This window comes from Staurois parvus, unplaced genomic scaffold (assembly GCF_062004578.1).
Source record: "Staurois parvus isolate SC_StPar_1 unplaced genomic scaffold, SC_StPar_1.0 ptg000544l, whole genome shotgun sequence".
NCBI classification, from domain to species: domain Eukaryota; kingdom Metazoa; phylum Chordata; class Amphibia; order Anura; family Ranidae; genus Staurois; species Staurois parvus.
Window position 1 is genome coordinate 3,840,482 of NW_028318340.1, and position 24,740 is coordinate 3,865,221.

At 40.5% G+C, this 24,740-nt stretch overlaps 1 protein-coding gene across 1 annotated transcript in view; it reads right to left on the bottom strand.

The window, feature by feature from the left end:
* Window positions 1–24,332, bottom strand: part of SERTM1 (serine rich and transmembrane domain containing 1) — a 52,592-nt gene extending 28,260 nt beyond the window's left edge. The window contains exon 1 of the mRNA XM_089690850.1: window positions 24,079–24,332. The gene's annotated coding sequence lies outside the window, so the exon portion shown is untranslated. The remainder of the gene's footprint in view (window positions 1–24,078) is intronic.
* Between the last annotated feature and the right edge of the window lie 408 nt (window positions 24,333–24,740).

The following is a 24,740-nucleotide window of genomic DNA, read 5'->3' on the forward strand; positions in this document are numbered from 1 at the left end:
TCTTTTGATTATTTCATGGATAAACATGTATGGCACAGTACATAAAATCAGTATGATGTCTAAAAATCTCATTAGTATAATACGTACATATTTTAATTACGCATTAATGATCTTTCTTTCTGTGCACTGAACTAAAGTCCTCAATCTTATCAGCCTCCACAGCTATTATCAGGGAGAGTGTGAAACTTATCAGTTTCGCATTCTGCCTATTTCTCACCTCCCATGTCTCCAACCTGCACACGGTTACCCTCAGCAAACTTTGCCACCTCAACCCTTCCCTTCATCCTGCTACTGACTGCTTTTATGATAAAATTGCACCCCTGTCCTGCCCTGACCTGGCCACTTCTCCCTACAACAACACACTGTCATCCACCCCAGACACACTCACTCTTCTCTCTACACACAGCACCAGGCCTTGCCTGCTACAACCTCGGAAAACAGATGACAACAGAAGTCTCAAGAGACGCAGTCGTGCTCATGAGAGCGTTGCGTAAAACTAAATACCTGCAAAACTTCACACTCTACAAATCTGCCCTTCTCAAATACAACTCCTGCCTCCACACTGCTAAACAAAATTACTACACCACTTTCAACAAAACCTTCTCATCTGAACCTCTTCAAATCTTTTCTACCCTCAATTCCCTACTTCGCCCCCCACTGCCTCCAGTCACCAACCTACTTACCTCCCAGGAGATTGGCAATCATTTAAAAAACAAAATCGACACAATTTGTGATGAGATAGCCAGCATCCAGCTTTCCCCACCAACCAACACACCAAGTCCAACACCACACTCAACTATTTCCTCCTTCAACCCTGTCACCACTGAGGAAGTTGCCAAACACTTTCTACTGCCCACCTTACCACTTGTCCCCTGGACCCTGTCCCCTCACAATTACTGCAACCACCTTCCTGCTCCATCCTAAACGCTCTAACCCACATCTTCAACCTCTCCTGGTACCTTTCCCTCCCTGTTCAAACATGCACTGGTCCCCCCATACTTAAAAAACCCTTACTGGACTCTACCTGTTTGAATAAATTAAGGCCCATCTCCCTATTCCCGTTTGCCTCCAAGCTTCTTGAATGCCTTGTTCACAACTGTATGAGTTGCTACCTCATTGACAACAACCTTCTTGATCCCCTACAGTCCGGCTTCCACCCACAACATTCCACTTAAATTGCCCTATTAAAATGCACTAATGACCTACTTACTGCTAAAACCAATGGCCAGTACTCCATACTCATACTCTTAGACCTTACTGCTGCCTTTGACACAGCTGATCACCCACTCCTCCTCAACAAACCCAACTCCCTTGGCCTCCGTGACTCTGCTCTTTCCTGGTTTCATCTTTCCTATCTTTCTCAAAGCACTTTTAGTGTTACATACAATACCATCTCCTTCGCTCCTCTTCCACTTTCTGTTGGGGTACCCCAAGGTGCTGTCATTGGGTACCTCCTTTTCTCTCTCTATACCTCTTCCCTGGGCCAGTTGATAACTTCCCATGGCTTCCAATACCACCTCTATACTGATGACACCCAGATCTATCTCTCAACTCCTCACCTCACCCCCTCAATCTCCTTACATATCACAAATTTACTGAGCGACATATCCATATGGATGTCACACCACTTCCTCAAATTTAATCTTTCTAAAACTGAGCTTGTAATATTTCCTCCTCCCCAATCCCCTCCCCAAAACTTTATCTTTGAGATCATCAGCACAACCATTGGTCCCTCCACACATGCCAGGGTGCTAGGTGTAATCCTAGACTCTGACCTCTCCTTCGCATCCAATCACTGGCTAAATCCTGCCGCATCAACCTCTGCAACATCCAAAATCCGCCCCTTTCTGACCAATGACACCATAAAACAACTTACCCACGCCTTAAATATATCCCGCATTGATTACTGCAACTCCCTCCTCACTGGTCTACCATTACACAGGTTTTTTTTCCCCCCTTCAGTCTATTATGAATGCTGCTGTTAGACTCATACACCTTACCAACCGATCAGTGACTGCTGCCCCTCTCTGCCAATCCCTTCACTTGCTTCCACTAACCCAACGTATAAAATGTAAAATACTAACCACAACCTACAAAGCCATCCACAACACTGCCCCTAGCTACATCACCAACCTCATCTGCAGATATCGTCCAAACTCTCCTTCAGTCCCCACATCCAATCACTGGCTAAATCTTGCCACCTCAACCTCCACAACATTTCCAGAATTCTCCCTTCCTGACTAATGACACCACAAAACAGCTTATTCACTCCGTGGTTATTTCCTGTCTGGACTACTGCAACTCCCTCCTCTTTGACCTACCCCTACACAGGCTATCCCCCTTCAGTTTATTATGAATGCTGCTGCTATACTAACACACCTTACTAACTAATCCATGACTGCTGTACCTCTCTGCCAATCTCTTCACTGGCTTCCACTAGACCGATGTATAAAATTCAAAATACTAACCACGACCATCCACAACATCACCCCCAGCTACATCACCAACCTCATCTGCAGATTTTGCTAAAATTTTTCTCTCCTCTCCTCCCAAGACCTCCTGCTCTCCAGTTCCCTTGTTACCTCCTCTCATGCTCGCCTCAAGGACTTCTCCATAGCCTCTCCAACCCTCTTGAACTCCCTGCCCCAGTAAGCCCAGTTAGCTCCTACCCTGTACGACTTTAGACGATCCTTGAAAACTCATTTATTCAGGGAACCCTACCCCACCTCCACATAAGGACTGTAAATGAGTCACCTCCATGAGATCATCCCCTGCAGCTATTACGTTTTGTACCACCTCCCCCTCCCTTTAGAATGTAAGCTCCATGAACAGGACCCTCCAATTCCTTCTGTATCAAACTGTATTGTAATTGTACTGTCCCCCTTATATTGTAAAGTGCTGTATAAACTGTTGGCAAAGAGGAGAAGAGAAGAGGGGAGAGGATTGGGTGTTTGTATCCAAATGAAGAGAGCAGCCCAAGGTGACAATGCTATCTTTCCATAGATACAGTACAGTGAGTGAGTATTGTCACCCTAGCACAGGCAGTGTGTTGCTGGCAGGTGACAATAAAAGAAAAACCCTGAAAAAAAAAGAAAATAAATGCAACCATCACATGCAAAAATGCAATATATTACATTTTTGGATTTCAAAACACATTATGTCCCTTTTGCTCTAGTTTTCATACATATGCCTCTCTGGATTGGACTCTGAGTGGATTTACAAAAATAATGGAATCTAAGCATCCAGGCTTTAGCAGAAATCAGACAGCCAGTATTCAAATGCTTGGGAATCAGGGACAGAGCAGAATTTTAACAAGTTCACACATAGCTACTCATAATAAATTACTGCTATAATGTCAGTGCTGATAATTCAACAATTTTAAAATTGCTGGAAAAAATGATTTGGCTTCCATTTTTGAGCATTCTGTCTGGAATATCTGTGTTGAAATGTGTATAAGGGATTTAATACTAGAATGAAAGCATTATTTCTATTTATGCAGTCATCACAGAGAATCCTCTCAGCAGTATCTGTAGCATTTTATATAACAAAATGCCGTTCATAGCATCTTTCTTTGTAAAACCATCTACTGTAAAATATTTTGCAAAAGAAATATAATTGCTCTTCAAAACTTGCTAGCGAAGTAGGAAACCATTAGACCCTTTGTCGTGTTGTTATTGCTGTGTGTGTCCTCGGAGAATTTCGTCCTCTCTGTTTGACCTCTGACAGAAAGTGAGGGCAAGTTTCAAAATTTAAGTTGTCATAAGAGCAAGAGTTAAGGGAAAATCCTCCAGTGGAGATATATGTTTATATGACAACTCTCTAGGATGAATATAGTAAAGAAAAATTGCTGCGCCTCCCACTTTAGTACTTCTAGTGCAAATATCATACAAAATAAACTTATATATCACCTCTAAAATAAAATATACACAGCAAGAGATTGGAGAAAATCACACATATAAAATTCACTATAAGACTGATAATATATGAAGATATTTACCAATTGCAAAGGATACTTTTGAAGTTGATGGTTTATGTGTATGTGATATTGCATGTTTATTATTTGACTTATATTTTATTTTAGAGGTAATATATACGTTTATTTTGTATGATATTTTCACTATAAGCACTGAATTGGGAGGCATAGCAATTTTTCTTTACTATATTCATGTTTATGTTGTGGGAAAAACAATTTTTTTGTTTGCAGCCATCCTTTAGAGTCACGTGTGATACTATTTTATCCATAACCAGTTGCACATTTATAAATATTTGCATGCATATTTCTTCATAATTTTTTATATAGAGGTGTGGGATAATACACTTTTCATTTTTGTACACATATTTAACTCTCTAGGATGGGAATTCCGTTCACTGTGGACAGATTTCATCTAAATTATTGTTGCATCTCCAGGACAAGAAATGAAGACAAATCTGTCCAGTGGGAAACAGGCAGCAAAAAAAAAACTTGATAGGGGATTTAACCCTTCCCTACTCTATCAAAAACTAAAAAAAATGATTTGGCTTTACATATACTATAAATCAGTAATATGTTGCTGGGTCACTATGTAACATGTAAAGATAACCCCTATCTTAATAAAAGCACAATACTGCAGGCAAAGACCCCATTCAAACCTGAGTAAAATCCCAATTAAATTGTGCCTGTACACACCTGAGCATAGTGTCTTTCATGCCATCAGGGAGGCATGTGATTGGCCCCAATTTTATTCTGCAGCAGAACAATGACCCCAAACTTACAGTACAGCCAATGTCATTAAGAACTACAGTGGGGCAAAAAAGTATTTAGTCAGCCACCAATTGTGCAAGTTCTCCCACTTAAAAAGATGAGAGAGGCCTGTAATTGGCATCATAGGTAGACCTCAACTATGAGAGACAAAATGAGAAAAAAAATCCAGACAATCACATTGGCTGATTTGGAAAGAATTTATTTGCAAATTATGGTGGAAAGTAAGAATTTGGTCAATATCAAAAGTTCATCTCAATACTTTGTTATATATCCTTTGTTGGCAATGACAGAGGTCAAACGTTTCCTGTAAGTCCTCACAAGGTTGGCACACACTGTTGCTGGTATGTTGGCCCATTCCTCCATGCAGATCTCCTCTAGAGCAGTGATGTTTTGGGGCTGTCGCTGGGCAACATGGACTTTCAACTCCCTCCAAAGGTTTTCCATGGGGTTGAGACCTGGAGACTGGCTAGGCCACTCCAGGACCTTGAAATGCTTCTTACGAAGCCACTCCTTCGTTGCTTGGGCGGTATGTTTGGGATCATTGTCATGTTGGAAGACCCAGCCACGTTTCATCTTCAATGCCCTTGCTGATGGAAGGAGGTTTGCACTCAAAATCTCACAATTCATGGCCCCATTCATTCTGTCCTGTACATGGATCAGTTGTCCTGGTCCCTTTGCGGAGAAACAGCCCCAAAGCATGATGTTGCCACCTCCATGCTTCACAGTAGGTATGGTGTTCTTTGGATGCAACTCAGCATTCTCTCTCCTCCAAACACGACGAGTTGTGTATCTACCAAACAGTTCTATTTTGGTTTCATCTGACCATATGACATTCTCCCAATCCTCTTCTGGATCATCCAAATGCTCTCTAGAAAACTTCAGACGGGCCCGGACATGTACTGGCTTAAGCAGGGGGACACGTCTGGCACTGCAGGATCTGAGTCCCTGGCGGCGTAGTGTGTTACTGATGGTAGCTTTTGTTACGTTGGTCCCAGCTCTCTGCAGGTCATTCACTAGGTCCCCCCGTGTGGTCCTGGGATTTTTTCTCACCGTTCTTGTGATCATTTTGACCCCACGGAGTGAGATCTTACGTGGAGCCCCAGATTGAGGGAGATTATCAGTGGTCTTGTATGTCTTCCATTTTCTAATTATTGCTCCCACAGTTGATTTGTTCACACCAAGCTGCTTGCCTGTTGCAGATTCAGTCTTCCCAGCCTGGTGCAGGTCTACAATTTTGTTTCTGGTGTCCTTCGACAGCTCTTTGGTCTTCACCATAGTGGAGTTTGGAGTGTGACTGTTTGAGGTTGTGGACAGGTGTCTTTTATACTGATAACAAGTTCAAACAGGTGCCATTGCTACAGTGTCAAGGTCCTACCTTTCCTCAGAGCTTGCTGCTTCATGTGCTGGCATCCATCTTAGGTTTCTGCAAAGCAAGGTGGGAGCCTTTATGCTTTCAGGCCTCTGCGGCTCCTCCTCCAGGAGGGTGTGGCTGATCACATTTAAGCCTGCTGTCTGCAGCTGCTCTTTGCATTCGTATCCTGTATGTTTCATTGCCGCAAGCTCTTGTTCAGCTCTCGTTGCTCTACTGGAAACCGACCCGGCTTTGACAAGACTTTTCTCTGCCTTATCCCATTACCTGACCTCCCGTTGCTGAACCCGGCCCGTGACCTGAGTATTCTTGCCTACCGTCTTGTACTGTCTGTTTCACTGTTATCGACCCGGCCTGTCCGACCACGCTATACGTCTTCCCATCTGGCTCCCACTAGCTATACGCCTTTGGCGGCAGCCGTTACCGCAGCTGGGGTTACTCGGGGGTCGCTACCTGGTCTCAGGCTGCGTCAAGTCCATCCCCACCATCAGGGGCCCTGGTGAAAGGCAGCCTGGGGCTTAGACTCCGCGCCCTGAGGGACTCCGGTCTGTGGGTGGTGGATGTCGTCAGTCGGTGCGTGACCTTACCATAAGGCCTGCCTGTCCATTCCCCCGCTCCAGCCCTGACATACAGGTAATGAGTGCAGGACAGAGGAGCCTCTTAAAGAAGAAGGTACAGGTCTGTGAGAGCCAGAAATCTTGCTTGTTTGTAGGTGACCAAATACTTATTTTCCACCATAATTTGCAAATAAATTCTTTCCAAATCAGCCAATGTGATTGTCTGGATTTTTTTTCTCACTTTGTCTCTCATAGTTGAGGTCTACCTATGATGCCAATTACAGGCCTCTCTCATCTTTTTAAGTGGGAGAACTTGCACAATTGGTGGCTGACTAAATACGTTTTTGCCCCACTGTATATATATATATATATATATATATATTAGTCCTAGGGTCAAGTCAGAAACGCTTTCTAAATGCATGTTTTGAATTATTTCAATTTTAGTTGTTACTTTGGAGTAGTCAGTACCAGTACAATTATTTAACCATACAAATCATTAAAACTGTTCAAACTGAGGTTTATAAACTTTTTTTCAAGGCACATTTATAAGGCTACCAGCACATTCAGGAACATTTGCTGGCCTGCTTTCAGTGGCATTTGCTGCACATCTGTCAACAGTGAACAAATTACTGTCCCCAAAAGTTCAACCTGTCAAATGCCAATGAATTTTTTAAGTACAGTAACTTCCAGCACTCTCCACTGTGCTGAACCTGTGTTTTACTTGGATTGTTAAGTTGTCCCCTGACTACAGCAATGAATAGATGTGCTGTGGGACTAACTGAAAAGTTATAGTTTGCTACATTTAAAACATTGAATTGTGTGCTGAATGCATGTGCTTTTGTTTTTCATACACAAATGCTCTTGAGTGGCAGCCTACTTACCTCACATGAGATACGGGCTGGTTGAATATATCCCCCAACCTGATAACACCATTCCCGGACAGCAGGAGATACCAAATAGACCACTACTCATCAGTACCAACTACTAGTGCTTTGGAAGGGACATTTTTTGCACCCATTTCAAGGTATCCCAAATGCCACCAGGCATTCCTTTGCAAAAGGGGACAATGAGAATGCAGTCCTCACCCACAGGGACACAAGCCCACATACCTGGAGTGTTGGATTGTAAGTGATATCAGCAATATCGCTCAAATGTACAACTATGTCCTGAAACACATACACATCTACTTTATAGCATCATTCTTATTCTTTTGGCATGGGTCTGAATCTGGGCATTGTGCTCTTGTTAGCTCATTAGGTGTATTCACCTTACTTCTACCAGGTTATTATGCTTAAATAAAGTGAAACAATAGCCTTTTATATAGTATAATATCATAGGGGCAATCAAGGACATGCAAAAAGTATATATTCTGTGCATGCACTGTCTATCTGTTTATCTATGACTTGTCTATCTATCTTTCTTGATGAAACCGTGCTGTCTGGACATTGTGATGGCTTAGTGGCCTTACCTTACTTACTTAGTGGCCTTACTCTTGCCCTCCCAAGTTGTTGCTTGGCTTCCCATCAGGGCACTCCTTGTAGCTTTTATATTTGTTCTATGCTAACATGGGTTCTTACTGGCTGTTCTAGCTTCTCTTCACTTTTTTTTGGCACTAACATTCACATTTTCATGACCAGCTTTTCGGAGTGTACCCCCTTCTTCAAGGTCCAAGTTGTATGAAAGAAATACTTGAAGAAGGGGGTACACCTCGAAAGCTGGTCCTGAAAATTTGGATTAGTGTTGGGCTGAACACCTCCTGTTCAGTTCACGGTTGAACATAGCAAACGTTCGACCGCGAACTTCGAACAGAGGGAACAATTCACAAAGCGGTACCTTACCGCATCTGAGTATGTGGCAAGATACCGCACAGCTACTAAAAACATTCTTTATTGTTTCAGCTGTCCGTGGGGTTCCCCACTGACAGCTGAATGTAAAAACAATTGCCAGCATTGCCTGGCAATAAAAAAAATGTACAAAAAATAACGCATGGGGTCTCCCTCATTCATTCCAAGCCCTTCTGGTCTGGTATGGATTTTGAGGGGAATGCTAATTTTTAAAAAAAAATGGGGTTGGATTTCCCCCTCCAAATGTATACAAGACCCTTATTCGAGCATGCAACCAAGCAGGTCAGGAAAGGGGGAGGACGAGCATCCTGACCTGTGGATAGGTGCAATGGTTTGGCCAATTACATTGCGCTGTCAGGGTACAGTACATTATGGGGCTCAGCGGGCGCCCTGACAGCCCACCGAACACCCTTACCATTTGTGTGTTCACTGAACACTCAAATGGCCCATGTTCGGGTCGAACATACAGCCCATCACTAATCTGGATGATAGTGCAAAAAAAAAAGTATCATGGACAGTACTCTATTGTTTTTGTAATCATTTATTTATTATTTTATTTATTACAGATACTTATAATAAGTGCTACAATCACAAGGCTTCTCTTCACAATGGCTTTCACCTAAATTTACTCTAGTATTCTAGTGTAGGAACATAAGACTGCAGCAGGAGCGGATTGACAACTCATGGGGCCCCTGGGCAATAGGGGATCATGGGGCCCCTGTGTCCTTGCCCACACCCAAAAAAGCCTATGAAAAAGCCAATGAAAGGTACCAGGGGCATCTCATGGGGCCCCCTACTGACCCCGGGACCTCGGGCAGTGCCCAAGTGCTCCAATGGTCAGTCCGCCCCTGGACTGCAGACTTCTCAGAGGCAGAGAATAATGTGAAAGGGTCCAGTTATGAAATTTTACAAAATTGTTTTAATTCACCTTTATTTATAGAGCACTGTTTTTTCTCGCCTATTGTGCATTCATATCTGCACAAATGTTCAAAATCAGATTTTGTAACATAAAAAAGGCCCATACTCTTATTTGCCCCAAATAGACATCACATACATTCATTTCCAATCTACCCCTGTTATTTAGAAACTCTGAAATCAGTTTCACATCTGAGAAATTTAGAATCATTGACCACCATGGACTTTGGGCTCCAAGTCCACTAGATAAGGTCAAAAAGGATTTGGTGTATCAATTCATATACTGCATGGATCAGAATCCTTCAGAAGAATTTTAGAAAGGTGTAACCAGTGTAAAGGATATGGACAGGCAAACCTCTGCACAGGACCCAAAAGTTATTATGCATATATTCTAACTCATAAGAAAGACTGTGTCAATATTCAGACAAAACTAAATACTCTGTTTACTGCCTATTTCCGACTGCTGGAAGTTACAAGATAATGATAAGTAATGATAAATGAACAGTGTATTTTACTTTTACAACAAATATGTACTTTCCAAAATAATTCTGCAGAAAAAAGAGAATTTCTTTGAAAAATATATTATTGCAGAATTGGCCTAGCTTCCAGTCCACACTAATTTGTATAACTGTTCAATAATGTATATTTAATGTAAAAAAATGTTTAAGTCCCTGTGGATCTGTCAAGATTTTTGAACAGCTGCACCATGAACATTTAGCAATCTATATTTTCTATTTTGCTCCCAAAATACTATAGGAGTAAGCTTTACTATTGAGTTAAATACATTGCCCGAAGGAAATGACACTGGGATTGTCCATAGTATGTTACTTGTATATTTCTATTTCACTGTTTCTGATATTAAAAAGTGCCGTGTAGTGTGCTGGAAAATTTCTCAGACTTTCAGAGAAACCTTGATAGAAAATGCTGTAATGAATTGCTGATTGCAAGGCCTTGATGTTGGTCAACAGCTGCCTATAACGCTTCCTATTTTCATGGGCTGTAATCACTGTGATTGGAATGTTTGACTCCTCACTATACTGTGTCAGATTTCAAATTCTTGAGAACATTTAATTGGGAACCAAGACTTGATGCAGCTAGCAATCCCAAGGGAATCTGTCTCGGCTGATACCAGTTAGAATGTCTTGCCTGAAGTGGTTTTCTTCTTTTTTGTGTTAATTACCTGATATTGATGGTGCTTTGTCATTGTCATTTGTTCCTGCAGCCCAGACCTAACGATATTTGACAATTCTTCACATATGTCTTGGCTGGGCCTCCTCTTACAAAATAAAGGAAGGTCATTTTTAGAAAGTGATGTGAGATGGAGGTAATGTAGAAACTCCACAACCTAACCATATACAGTACAAGCAATCCTATCCAAGCTACATAAAAAAGTAATGTTTACTAAGAAAAGTGAAAGATAAAGTTGTTTTATTTTCTTTCCACAGGAGAACCAGTCATTCTGTATAATTTAATTCCCCACTAAGACTGCCCATATAGATACTTACCAACTGTCCTGGATTTGCATGGACAATCCAGCTTTTTATTTAGCTGTCCCTCAAATGCTGTGTCCAGGGCTGTGTCTCAGGATCATGGTGTGAAGTTTGCTGAGTCTGACCGTCACTACCTCTGTCCACAGCTTATTCAAAAGCAAATCCTAAGGCCTCATGTACACTGGATATTTTTCTGCTCCTAGGGGCATCTGGTGGGTTTTTTTATGCCTCTAAATGGCCCTGCACATTAACCTATGTGTTCATGCACACATGGGCTTTCAGTCCATAATAAAATTAGGCCGGTACGTGGTACGATCCATAAAACTGAGAATCTTTATTGGCTACATGTAAAATCACATTAATAGTATGCTAACATGTTTCAGCTATACCAGCCTTCCTCACTGTGAGGAAGGCTGTTATAGCTGAAACATACTAAGGTGGCTGCTTAGCATGGGTATTGTTTACTCACACAAGGGCTTTTAGAGGAGTTTAGCGGCAGATGCGTTTAGGAGCAGGAAAAAAAAATACTGCCAGTGAGTCCAGGAGCAGCAGAGTTTTGGCAGGAAAAATGCTTGAATATTATTATTAATATACAGGATTTATACAGCGCCAACAGTTTGCTCAGCACTTTACAATAGAACGTGAGACAATACAGCAACAATACAGTTCAATACAAGAGGGAAAGGAGGGCTTGCACCTAAACGTGTTAAACACTTTTACAAGCATCAGGTGGTTTTGTTTTGCCAATGCTGCTGCCAGGAGGAAAGTTTTCTAGGATAATTTGCCAAACTTCCTATGTGCATGAGGCTTAAGACTGCTCATTCATGTGCAAATTCCAGTGTTATTAATTCATATGCAAATCCATGGCTTAGTCCCATGCTAATCTTTCCCCAATACAAGCCAATGTAGCATATTGCTTAGTCTGGTGCTTAGTTGCTGTGCTTGTGTGTTGCAGGCACAGGACAGTGCCTCTTTAGGCTCCATTCATATGTGCCCAATCTCGTGAACAGAAGTTTTCTCAAAACACACATAGCATTACGCGTGAAAAATGAGCCAAAGACGTTACTGCAACTTTTCAGGAATTGAGCATCACCTGTTTCTTCCCTGTGTGTTTTGGCGCACTTTTGCTGTATACGAAAATGAAAGCCTGCTGGCCATGTTTAGGGTAACATTAAAAATGAATGGCAGCACAAGTGCAATGTGTGCTTTTCACACATTCTGGAAATGCACACATAAGCACACTCTCCCAGGATGTGCAACCCTAGAGTTTCGAAGCCAAGTCCTAGTCTGATGCTGCAGTAGTGCTCAGAAGAGGAAGCAGTGAAAAAGCTGGTTAGAGGGTGAAAGCTGAGAAGCTACTCATTCATACCGTGCACCTACACTATCCACATTGTGCCCCAACACAGACACCCGGCCAATGGACATCTTCTTTAAGGAGAGGTAAAGAAGGGCTAGCCTTCTTAAAACGGAGATGGAAGGTCTATTACTCCACTTTCTTACACCAACTTAGGGGCATATTATCTTCCACAGACTAGCAAGAAGGGGACCAATATTACTGATTGTAGCAATCGTGCACACAGAGATGGATGCGAACCTCCATTTTGGCAAAGGCCTCCATCTTGTATCATTTTCTACTCCCAAATCAGCTTTCCTCATCCCCCCTCCCTCTCTGTTGAGTGACATGTGGTCTGTTTGATGGAGAGATCAAAGGCAGCAAACTCATTGGGAGGGCGTCATGGTTATAAACCCCAACTAGCCTGGCCCCCAGATGTCTGCTTGGAAAAGGGTTCGTAAAGCCATAAACCAAACCCTCACTGAGTTTCAAAGACATTCCAGGTAGTCGTAAAACAGACTTACATTTAAAACTCCATTTTCCCCTATGATTACATATCTTGGACTATGAAAGACGTACATAAAAACTGGGCAAATAGTCAGGTCGGTCTCGTTAATACAAGTCGTCTGATATATTACATCCCCTAGCTGGCATCAACAAGAGAGCAGAAAATTATATCTCCTTAACTGTCATAACAGGTATGTCATATTTCATACCTAGACGTTCAGCATCTGCATATTAATCTACTAGTGGCAAGGCTGCTAAACGCACCGAGAAAAAGTTATTGGCCATAGTATAATTTGTGAAGGCTTTGGTCATAGCCTGAGCTCTCCACCTACACCTCCCTCCCCAAATGAAGCGATTGGTTCTCTGCTTCAATGAGACTCCCTGCTAAGTTGCTAGAAAAAGCTGTTATGCTTGGAGCAGAAAGCTAAGCTGAGTTGAGCTAAGTTGAAGATTCTCCCTTTTAACATTGGAACTAACTTTGGGAGATAAGGCACCCTTTTGGTTTAAGAAACTTGAAAGCTGCTTAAACCAAGGCTTTTGAGCAAGTACTTTATCTACCTAAATCTCTTTCTGTTATCTCTTTGCTGTGTTATTGCTCTCTGTATATTTATATATATATATATATATATATATATATATATATATATATATATATATTGGCTACATCTTTTTTTCTGTAAATATTTTTATTGCACCCTTTTGACCTTTTAGTAATAAATCTTACTTTCTTACAGTGTTGAACTGTTTCTAAAGCTCTTTAAAGCAAACTAAGAACCCCTGTCTCTGAAGAGCGCTACTGTGTGTGTTTTAAACTTCTGTATAGTTCTGCCTGTGGTGACAGTGGTATACCGACAATTATTCAAACATCATAGTGTTATTGCTGATATTGCCAAGTTTCCTCTTTCTCTGTACAAAAAGGAGGTGGTGGCAGTGTGAAGGGTTAATTGCGTAATTAACCTGACCCAGTAACAATCACTCTCAGGCTGCAGGTACACAGGTTGTGGTCCATTAGCTGGAAAATCTTTGTGCAGGGTGCAGCTGGGCGTGACATTGTTACGCACGTGACAGCACGGTTTTAGATTGGCTAGTCCTTCAGTCACGAGTTTGGTGAGAAGAGCTGGGGTCACGCTGATCACTGCATTCTATACGTAGGGGTGGAGAAATTTGGTTACCATATTGATTTACTGGAAGACTGCTTTTCTGAATACTTTTCTGGTAGAGAATAGCTCTAGAAATACTTTGCAACTCAACACTTCTGTCATGACATACTTTTAGATGTTTTTTCCAATTATCTTGATATCTAATGATAGAGTAATGCACCACATCCAATTTACAAAATCAAACCTTTTTATGATAGTAGTCTTGATAACAGTCTCTGTTCCAAATGTTTCCTTTGCTATTATTGTGCTGTATCCTTTCCAGCATCATTTCCATTGTCCAGCACATGTTCCTTAATCCAGCGTCCCTGCCAAATCATTTTATCATTTCCTTGTACAGTTTCCAGGCATGTGGCACAGTCTTACTAGTCTTTTCCATGTAAAAATATTGAGTCCAGATTATGTAGTTAGTGAGCAAAAGAAGGATATAAACAAATCAAAAAGAAAACAAAATGACTGATTAACTTAAAACATAAAAATGGTCAGTTTTATGAATAAAAAGAATTACATCTTGTTATACAACTTTGCCCATCAGCAGCTGTAATGTCATAAATAGGATCCCCCTCCATTACACAACATCTGTAGAAAGGATAATCCAAGTCACAGCTGTCCTTATACCAAGCCCAGTTACCAAACTGCACCTCCAACTCTGAAATGTGCTATTCCCTGCAGTAGCTCATTGGAAGGCATTGGTATGAGACTAGCTGGGTGGAATCATTGGCTAAAAAAAACTGCACAACTTTGCTAATTATTTACCCAGCAAAATGTTCAAGTGAATGTCTTATCAAAAGCCTTCACTTCAGAAAAATATACACTAAAGGCAGAATTTGCCCAGCAGCACAGAATTTACTTCCAACCAGCGCTAGTTTAATAAATGTCCCCTAATATATATTTTATGCACACAGATCCTGTGGGAAAATGAGCATGGAACTGTCAAGATTTGACAACTGCTGCTATGTGAAAGTTTAGTTTTCCACTAATTCATGCTCTTCCTTTTTTATTCACATAATACAAGGGCAAGCTGCATGTTTCTTTACATATATGAATTAGATGATATTGGGTTTGTCCATAAGGCATAAGAGTTGTATATTTCAGTATTTGTATTTCGATGTCTTTGATATTAAAGGGCTTGTGTCAGGCAAATGCACACAAGCCGGTGCACACAAATCTTTTTATCTATCTATCTATCTATCTATCTATCTATCTATCTATCTATCTATTGTCTATCATATGTCTATTTATCTGGATTTTGTCTCTCATAGACCCTAGAGCAGCCTTTTTCAAACAGGGTGCCTAGGCACCATGGGGTGCCTTGAGGTTTCTTCGGGGGTGCCTTGGCAAAATGCCTAAAAATTGTCCAAATATTGTGTACAAGTCAGCAGATGGATCAAGCCTTTTAGTTACACAAGGCCACAGGTTTTCATCATGCACCATTACGATCAATGATTCCAACAACCCAATGACATCATAAGTTGATAAGGAGGATGTTGGTCATCTGCACAGTATCCTTGTTTGCCCCTCCCCTGCTCCTCTCCATCAGCGCTGGTGTCACATTTGCTGAGTGTTGGGGAAAAGGGAGAAGAGAAACACTAGTCAGTACCAGTGTACAAAAGTGTATTTGATTTGAAAGTATATATCACCTCTAGCATTGGGTGTCCTACGTGTGTGGATGTTGATGCATCATGTAAAACTATTAGAATAGTATTTAAATTTGAGAATGGGGTGCTTCAAGGTTGTCCATAAGTTTAAAGGTTGCCTTGAGATTGTCCATCATTACAAAGGGTGCCTTGACTGAATAAAGGTTGAGAAACACTACCCTAGAGCATAGGCATTTAGGAAGTGAGCATGACATTTTGTTTTCGCTATCTCTCTTTGTGTGTATTTTCTTGTGTTTGTTCCTTGTCTGTTTTCCTTTTTACGATGTCCTTGACATTGGTTGGTCATTGCCATTCTAAGTGCAATTTCCACCAAGTAATTGGAAGATTGTCTATTAGGTAGTAAAGTGGCTGCACCTAATGCAGACAGTGTCTTGGGCTGTGGAACTTGGCAGCTCCCTTTGGTATACCTTATGTCTCACAAATTTTCCAGTAAACTGCTAGCACTGTTTTTTGTGGATAATACATACAAAAATTTCCATTATTGCAAACTTTGTAAGGAATTTTTTAGTTGTCAACATTTTGATAGGACATAGCAGCCCTAGAGTAAGTAGAGGGGAGACAAGAGTGGTTCTAGAATTGGGTGAACAATTGGGAAAGAGTTAGAAAAGACATTTGTGCATTTGTTTCTGTAGGTCCTACAAGTGCCAAATAGAAAATCAATATCTTTCTAATATCTGTGGGTGGGCATACCAATTGTCAACACTGTGCAGCTGCACAAGGACTCTTTGGGACTCATTGGCCCATTTATGCTGAGACCCCCCTGGACACTGCTGAATTTTAGGACATGTAAAAAGTGGGGCATTAATTTAATAATGATCTAACCATGCTTCTGCTCTGTAATATCTATCAGGCTTTATACTAGTCAGGTCACCAATTTGATTGTGGGATCGGGGAGGGGATGTGTGCATCTGAGGACTGTGTATACAAAAATACAAGTCCTTTGGCCGGTAAAACGGATTGCATATATTTATTTTAATTGTGCATTTAGGTTCTGCAAGATTTTCATTTGCCTTTTTATCACTTTACTGACTTTGCTTGAGTAAGACACTTGCTGAGAGTCAGTTACTTGCAATTTTACAGGTGCTGCCTGGCCAACTATCTGATCTCACACTCACAACTTGGGAACATTCACAACAGTGCCAGTTCAGAGTAACGTAAGCAAATACAGGACTCTGTTTTTTAATACTATGTAGTGGACCCCCAAAGAAGCCACTTGTTTGATAAGCCCTCTGAAACTGGTTTTTTTCCCTAAAAAATCAGACTACTGCCTTTATTGCTCTTACACACCCCTACTCAATGGAATGAAGAACACCAGATTAGAATAACACTGAGTATATTAGAAATAGATTGTTCCAATAAAGCAAGGTAATACAGAACTGTGACCAAATGCTACAACACCTGTTTTTATACAGAGTACTTCTATACCAAAGTTGCATACCCAGAGCAACACCAATTGTAACTTGGCCCAGTTTTCTCCATACACCCTGACCAGCTTAAATGATAACAGGGTCACCAAAAGTGCAGTAAAGGCAGCTTTACTAAGGATGGTATAAATGCTTGGAGGCTACACAGCCATTTGACCTTGACCCGCCGGCTTTGTTAGAATCCTTATGGTGGTGCACAAGTGGTGATGCTTGGTGGATTTTCTCTGCTCTAAGTTCAAGAAGACCAACTATTGAGGAGGTGTTTGGTGAAAGTAATTTGCAGAAGAACATAAACAGTAGCAAAGAATGTAAAACGTTCAGGAGAAAGTAATGCCTAGGGAGCAGAAGAAAAAGGCTGTGTTGGGCTAAAATCTCAATCCCTACTTTTGAATGGGTTGACAACCCTCTCACCAATCCTGAGGTCCAGTTGTGGATGCCAGTGGTGGAAGGGCCTCTTATGGATCGATAGCTTGAGGTTCGGCAGACCCGCTTTCTACTGCTGAAGATGCAGAAGACTTGCAAACCCGCACTGTATAGTTGGAGATGCAGAAGAACCCATGCTGGAACACTGGGGTGCTGCCTTTTATGCTGTGCTGGAGGCGAGTGCCTTGAGAGTTCAGCACTCTAGCCTGAGTGTCTGCTTCTTTTCTTGGTCTGGCGAGCAGGTGAGCAGTTCACTGAGCTCCATTCCAGTGCTCTTCTTCGGCCACATTGTTTTCTGGAAATTGTAGTTTCCTCTCCACTGTAATGTAGTGCCATGTAGTGCCACCTGTACATAGTGAAACTACACCTCATATAGTCCTTTCCTTAACAGTATCTTCTCCTTTCAGTTCGATGTCAAACAATCATAAAGAGTCCATAAAGAGTCAATAGGGACATAGTGAGCAGGCATGACGGGACTTGTCGTCTCACATTAATGGTTCTGGGAAATCAATCTTTGTCTTCTGTTCTTTAAAGGGACCATTGTGCCAGCACCTGGCTACAACTACATTGTATTATGCACACTTAGAAGCAGGGAAACAGCTTGTGATAATATGTTATCAGAATAGCATCTGTCAGACTTGTATTCTTTTACTATAAGAATTAAGAGACCACAGACAACAAGGCAATATAAAATTTGCCAGCTGCAGAACAATTAGAATAGATCCAAATTTATTATAGACAAAAAAATCATGGGCTGGGGCTTTACTACAAGAATAAAGATACTGCAGAAAATTGGCCAGCAACATGACAGTTGCAATCATGGCTACTAGGCCTAACTCGTTTATGCCTAACTTATGTCTAACTTTTATTTTGTCCATTAGTATAGGGGTGGCTGTGAATGTTTTTCTTACTTACTTCTTACTGTTTTTACTGCATCGGGATGCTGCGAACAAAAAGGCAGCGCCAAGAACTGATGGTCGGTAACAAGTGAATGATCAACATTAGGCAACCCAAGCTTAAATAAAAGCCTTATCAAAACAAAAGAAATGAAAACCCCAAAGCAAAAGCACACTTTTTTTTAAAGCAGTTTAACCTAAAAAAGGCAAGGCCCTTTCAACAAGAAAACCAATCTACCCCAAAAATAAACAAAAAACCCAAACAATGCCTCTTGAAACAAAAGCCACCTCATTTAAAGGGATATCTTGGCAGAAAAAAGCAGTTTAAATGAAAATAAAGGGCCTATCAATATACAATAATTAAAACATACCTCAAAGCAAATATAAATCCCTGAAAAAAAGTGCATTTTTTAAAGGTAAGCCTTGCAGTAAAAAAAAAAAAATACTATGAACAGGAAAACAGTTAAAAGTAAACACTGATCTGAAATCAATTAAAAACCTGATCCCACTTTCTCCCTATGCAGTTTGCCAGCTTTCCCTATCCTTTCCTTACAGCAGCTTCCACTTCACTGACACTATGGCTGCTCTATGCCCACCTTTTAAATGAGGGGACTGGCTTATCCAAAAAACTTCTATATTGGCCCTTCCATGAATATCATGAATACTATGCAGTGGATTATGGTTTAAAAAATTCTTCCAGATAAATCTTCACAAATCTTGAAACTGCAGAATTCACCTTCAACTCATGGTAGCAACAAACCTGATCTTTGTCCCTATTCACTATCTGCCTTACTTCCAATAAAACATGTAGAACACTTCTCCTATTGCCTCTTGACACCAGTAGACTAGAAGTGAAGGGGATGTACTCAGCCTGATTCCAGTTACATTTTGTTAACTATGAGTGATTTAAGGGTATCACAAATGCTACTCTTCATCTGCATCAATCTACCTGTCAATCTGTCTACCAAAGTGAGTTCAGGATGTCATCTGCATCAATCTATTTATCTACAGTATCTCTCTACCAGAGAGTGTGACCTCTATCTATCTATCTATCTATCTATCTATCTATCTATCTATCTATCTATCTATCTATCTATCTATCTATCTATCTGTCTACCAGAGCAAGTTAAGAGTGTCATCTCCATCTAACTACTTATCTATCTCTCTATCTATCTTTCTCTATGCAGTGAACAAACATTTGTACGTCAGCAATACTGAAGGTCCAAAAATAGTTTGCCATTTGGTGACTCTGTATGCCACCCCCACCCTGCTTTCTAAATTAAGGAAAATGTCACGTATGGATAAGAAAAGGAGACTCTTACCTTATCCAGACACTTAGTAAATAATCTGATATTCTGATCAGTTCTAAATGCAGAAAGGTACACTCCATGTTGTAACATAGGGAGGAACATGCTAACCTCACCCCAACTTTGACTGGACACAGATGTGTCATTTTTTTTTTTTTGCAGACCCTTATTTAAGAGAGTTTAAAGTAAAGAATAAATTCTTGTTTTTCTGTAAAAAAGCCAACCCTTTGAATGTGGCCACTGAAAAATGCTGACATGTATGCAGATACCCACAATGATATTTACACAAAAGTGCAGTACAAAAACAAGCAGTGATCAGGGCATGAAGTGTCACACAGGAACAGGTCAGAGCAGAAAAACTGAAGAATCCAGACAGGGTCAAAGCCAAACAAGCAGTAAGAACTAAAGGACAGAATTTCATGGTTAGACATTGAACCATCAGGAACTTTAACTCTATATTAACACACTGCAATATGTCATCCATTGACTTCACACGTACACTTAATTGTACCTATGCTGCATTCTGCATTTCAGTCTGCAGATGGCACCAACGCATGCTTGGGAACAGCACCGCTGAGACAGATGCCAGGGCCATGGCTGACCGCAAGAAGGAAATAGGAATGGTTTAGACAACAGTTTACAATATTTATGTCAAAGGGTCATAAACAGTAAATAGTAAAATCCATTAATTTAAGGTACACTTAATTTTCCATTCTTGGATAAAAAATAAAAAAAGATCCTACGATTTAATTAATGTCCTTGCAACATTTTCATCTATGCACAAAAATAAAATCCCTAGTGATCACAGGTGGCTATTGAAGTTCCAGGTATCTGATTAAAAATTCAAAGGTCGAAAGAGGTAAGCTAGCCCCTGAGACCCATGGTGAGCTCATCCAGAGTTGACATATTGTTGACCTTCTATACCCTGACAAAATAAGGCAGACTCCAAAGCAGATGTCTCTGCTCCAAGTCTCATTCTCTCTGGCGCTGTGGGAAGCCCAAACAATGCTATAAAAGAAATCTATTCCAACTCAAACTGCTGAGGATGCTAATTAGACTTAACACAGTCTGACAATTAGATCAAATCTTATCTCCAAACAAAGCACATGTATTCTGTGCCAAAGAACAATTTCCGGGGTCTAATCGAGCTGAATTGGCTAAAATAACAATTGCTTCAAAATATATATATGGACGCATATAAGCACTGACACTTCCGCTAGCCCAGTACACTCTATTTATATGTATAGATATTTAATATCCCACCAGGTTTTCTTCTATAATTGTAGTAATTCTCTTCTAAAGAGATTGCCATCGATACAAAAGATATACCTTGAGTGATTTCACCAAAGGTACACAAAAACAGGGAACATGGGGTGGCTATTATACTGAACAGTGAGAGCATTCAAAAACCTCTTCTCTTCTTCTTAGCAGAAAGAACACGTCTATTCAGAAAGGTGTAATGAGTCTGGAAGCATTGAGATTAGCGGGAAGGAACTCAGTTCCCCAGACACTGAAACAAGATGTGATAAATTGAGGCTCTCCGCTTCTTTCTTGTCGTTTACTCTTAAAGGGTCAGTCCTAAAGGCTGAGTTGACCATCAGCTGATTTTTCAGTTTTAGGATGCCAGCTTGCTGAATTACACACCTGACACACTTCCCATCTTCAGACACAGTCGTGGCCATTGAAGAGAATCAGTCAACAACAGGCTTATGTAAGAATCTGAATATTCTGTCCTAAACTAAAACTTAACTCCAGATACATATTTTAAAAAGTCAGATTGAGGTAATTATGTATTCTATTTAAAATAAAATGCACCTAGTGTAAGTACTGCAGGCTCCTGTAATCTTCTGTACAGCAGCCTGGTAGAGGGACCAGCATCTCTAGGAGCCAATCAGGTGTGCTGACAAGAAACATGCTGATAGGAAGAGAATACAGGGAAGACAGAAGGCTGACCTGATACTGCTTCTCCACTGTGTTCACAAGCTGGGACAGGGGGGTGACTTTGTCAAGGTCACCAACATGGAGACTTAGCCAAGGTCACCAATGTACAAATCCTTTGGCAAGAAAATCAGCTTGCACATACTGTATGCATTTCAACTGTATATTTAGCTTTTTGGCTGGAGGTCAGCCTTAATAACTGTTCAAGATTACCTATAAAAGATGTATGCTTGTCCTTTAAATTACTTTACTTACCTTGCATGATCCTGAGACTTGCTGAGAGTCAGGGGTCAAAGTTTACTTGAGATTTGACATGTGCTGCCCAGTCAACTTGCCTGCTTTCCAACTCACAACGTCCAAGCATGGATAATAGCCTCCAACAACAGAGCCATGTCAGAGTAATGTTAGCAGTTACAGGACTGTTATTTGATACTATTATGCACACTTAGAATCTGGGAGACAGTGCGTGATGTCATCAGAACAGCATCTGTCAGATTGCCATGCCTTGGCCTAAACAGGAACTCTAGTCCCCTTTGGCTTCCGGCCCCACCCCATATTTTTTAGTCTGGCATGTAAGCAGGTGTGTTGAAGGGCTCTGACTAGCTTTTGGGTCCCAGAAGAGCCCTGCGGCACATCTGTGCATGTGTGGGGGTAGTTTTTGGGCATGCTCAGACACATAGTTTGTTGGGATTTCCATATTGCCTTTCTTTTCACACGTGCACAGGAAACCCATGCATGAACAGATGTGCTGCAGAACTTTGCTGGGACCCAAAGTCCTGAAGCAGGAACAAATTTGGAGGCAAATGTCATTTTTGCCTAGGCAAGAAAGATGAAAGTGTTGCTTTGCAGGACAAAAGCACTATAAAATAAAAAAATATCCAAATGTGGATCATGGAAAGAGGAAAACGCAGGAAAAGATACCTTTTTATCTAGGATGAAGGTCTGCTTTAAGCTGGTAAAATCAGACATAGGCAACAAAAACAAATATAAATAAGAGAGCAAATATAAATCTACTGTAAGCACACTTGTACAATTTTATTAACATACTATTAAGGTTCTTGCAGAAACCCTATCATGACCAGTTGTCTTCAAAAAGTGGCTCAGTCTTCAAACCAGATTTTTTTTCAGTTGGACGATATTGCAGGCATTGACATTCATGAAGCACATGAAACTTGAGGGCAGGGGTTGGCAGAGCTGGGATTTCAACTCTAGAGTCTTAGAATAAAATAAAGAGCCACATGATTCACCCTGATCTGATCTTTATCCAAAACGTTTCTTGTAGGACATCTGTTCTCCTCTACGTATCTCAGATGGCAGTGCTAAAGTAAAAACCTACAGTATACACTGTAAATGGCGCCATGTTTTTTTCTTACAAGGCACCTTGCCAGTTAGGTTTCCTGGACCATTAACGAGTCATCTTCTACAGAATGGAAAGAAGTTTTTTGCTCAGGCAAACTTGAAGTGCTGCCTGTATTCGGATTGTCACCAAGGAATACGCTCTCCTTTTAAAAGCTTGTAATTGATTCACAGAGTCTAACATTAAACCCATTAGGAGGATGGAGAAGATCAGACAGCAAAATCACATCAACGAGCTTCCTGGAGGCATCCATTTCAACTGACAAGTGTTTGTAAATAATTTACAAATCTATCTGGAAAGTAGAACCAAGGCCAATAATACCCTTCCTCCATCAAAATAACCCTGAAAATCTGACTAAAATCAAACTGAACTGTAGAAGATTTAATCTCCCCTCAAGAATGCTTCTGCAAATCTATCAACTCAAGAGGCATTCCACACCGTCAATCTGAGTTCTGCATTATACAGGTGCAGAGGGTTTATTTATCTCTCCGAGGAAGTCTTGGAGGCAATATAAATAAAGACATTTCCATCCCGTACAAAACATGAAAAAATAACTGTGATGGAATGATCATCATCATCAAAAATAAATAATAATTAAAAAAAAGAATAAAACAAGAAATAAAGATAATATTATTGATAATAGTCACGATATAAATAATACTAACAGAGGCTGGGAAAATCCCAAGAGCAAGGTAACAATTTAACAGTGACAGCTGTCACCTAACTTTTTAGTACCTTTCCTTTTGTTTTTAGTGGTGCACAGGGGGCCAAAAAAATTGCACAATGAGCAGAACGGTCCCAGAATTTTATACTCATTTTGACACCCAAAATAATATGAAAATAAAATAAATCTTACTTCTAAAGATATGATATACAAGATAATATTTGTAATTTTGTTTGCATATTTTATGCAATGTAAAAGATAATATATAATATCTAAATATTCAAATTCAATGCAATTTGTAAAAAAAAAAAACAATATTTATACTGCACATTGTGGATATGATCAAATAATAATATGGCGAGAAAGAAGGAAATAAAGTACTAACTCAATAATTATTATTATACTTAATAATACTGAAAAATGCTGTAATATAGAAATGAGTGACTAGCCTAGAAAAAGCAAAGAGGATAAGTAGATGTTTACGGAGAATGACTGTACCTGTCCTTTTCTTGTTTTCCTGCAGTTCCTCAATATGATGATTGGGTTGGAGCATGAGACAAAAGGCAGCATTGATCTGCACTAGCTCTCTCCCTGCAACTAACAGCCCAGTATGAGCAGATCCAGAGTGGAAGGGGAGAGGGTGGGTTATACCTAGCAGAACACGTGGAGCGGAGCAGAAGGAGGAGGCAGATGCTGATGCAGGGGTTCAGTGAGGGACTGCTGCAGTATTTTTATCCTCTTATCTGTGTGTGAAGAGGATACGCTGATATATAATGAACTGGTCCTACATGCATGTGTGCTGCTGCTGCTTCTGCCATTGTTGGATGGACTAGCAGTGCTCCTGCTGTGTATTCCTACAATGACAGAGAAAAGCACAGACTGGAAGAAGTTCTTGTAAATAGGCTCTGAATTCTTGTGTCAAAGGAAGTGTGATCGGTGGGAATCAGTCTTTGTGTGTTTTTTTTTTTTTTTGTTGTTTTGTACAATAAGAGGGAAAACAAATTTCTGGATACAGGTATACTCCAATGTAATCTAGGAATACATAGAATATGTGCTGAGCAGGTACTATATAAATGTTTTCAAACTCCATGAACCTTTAGCATATTCCAAACCACACATCTCATATATACAAAAAGATAGAAAGGGTAGAAAGCAAATAA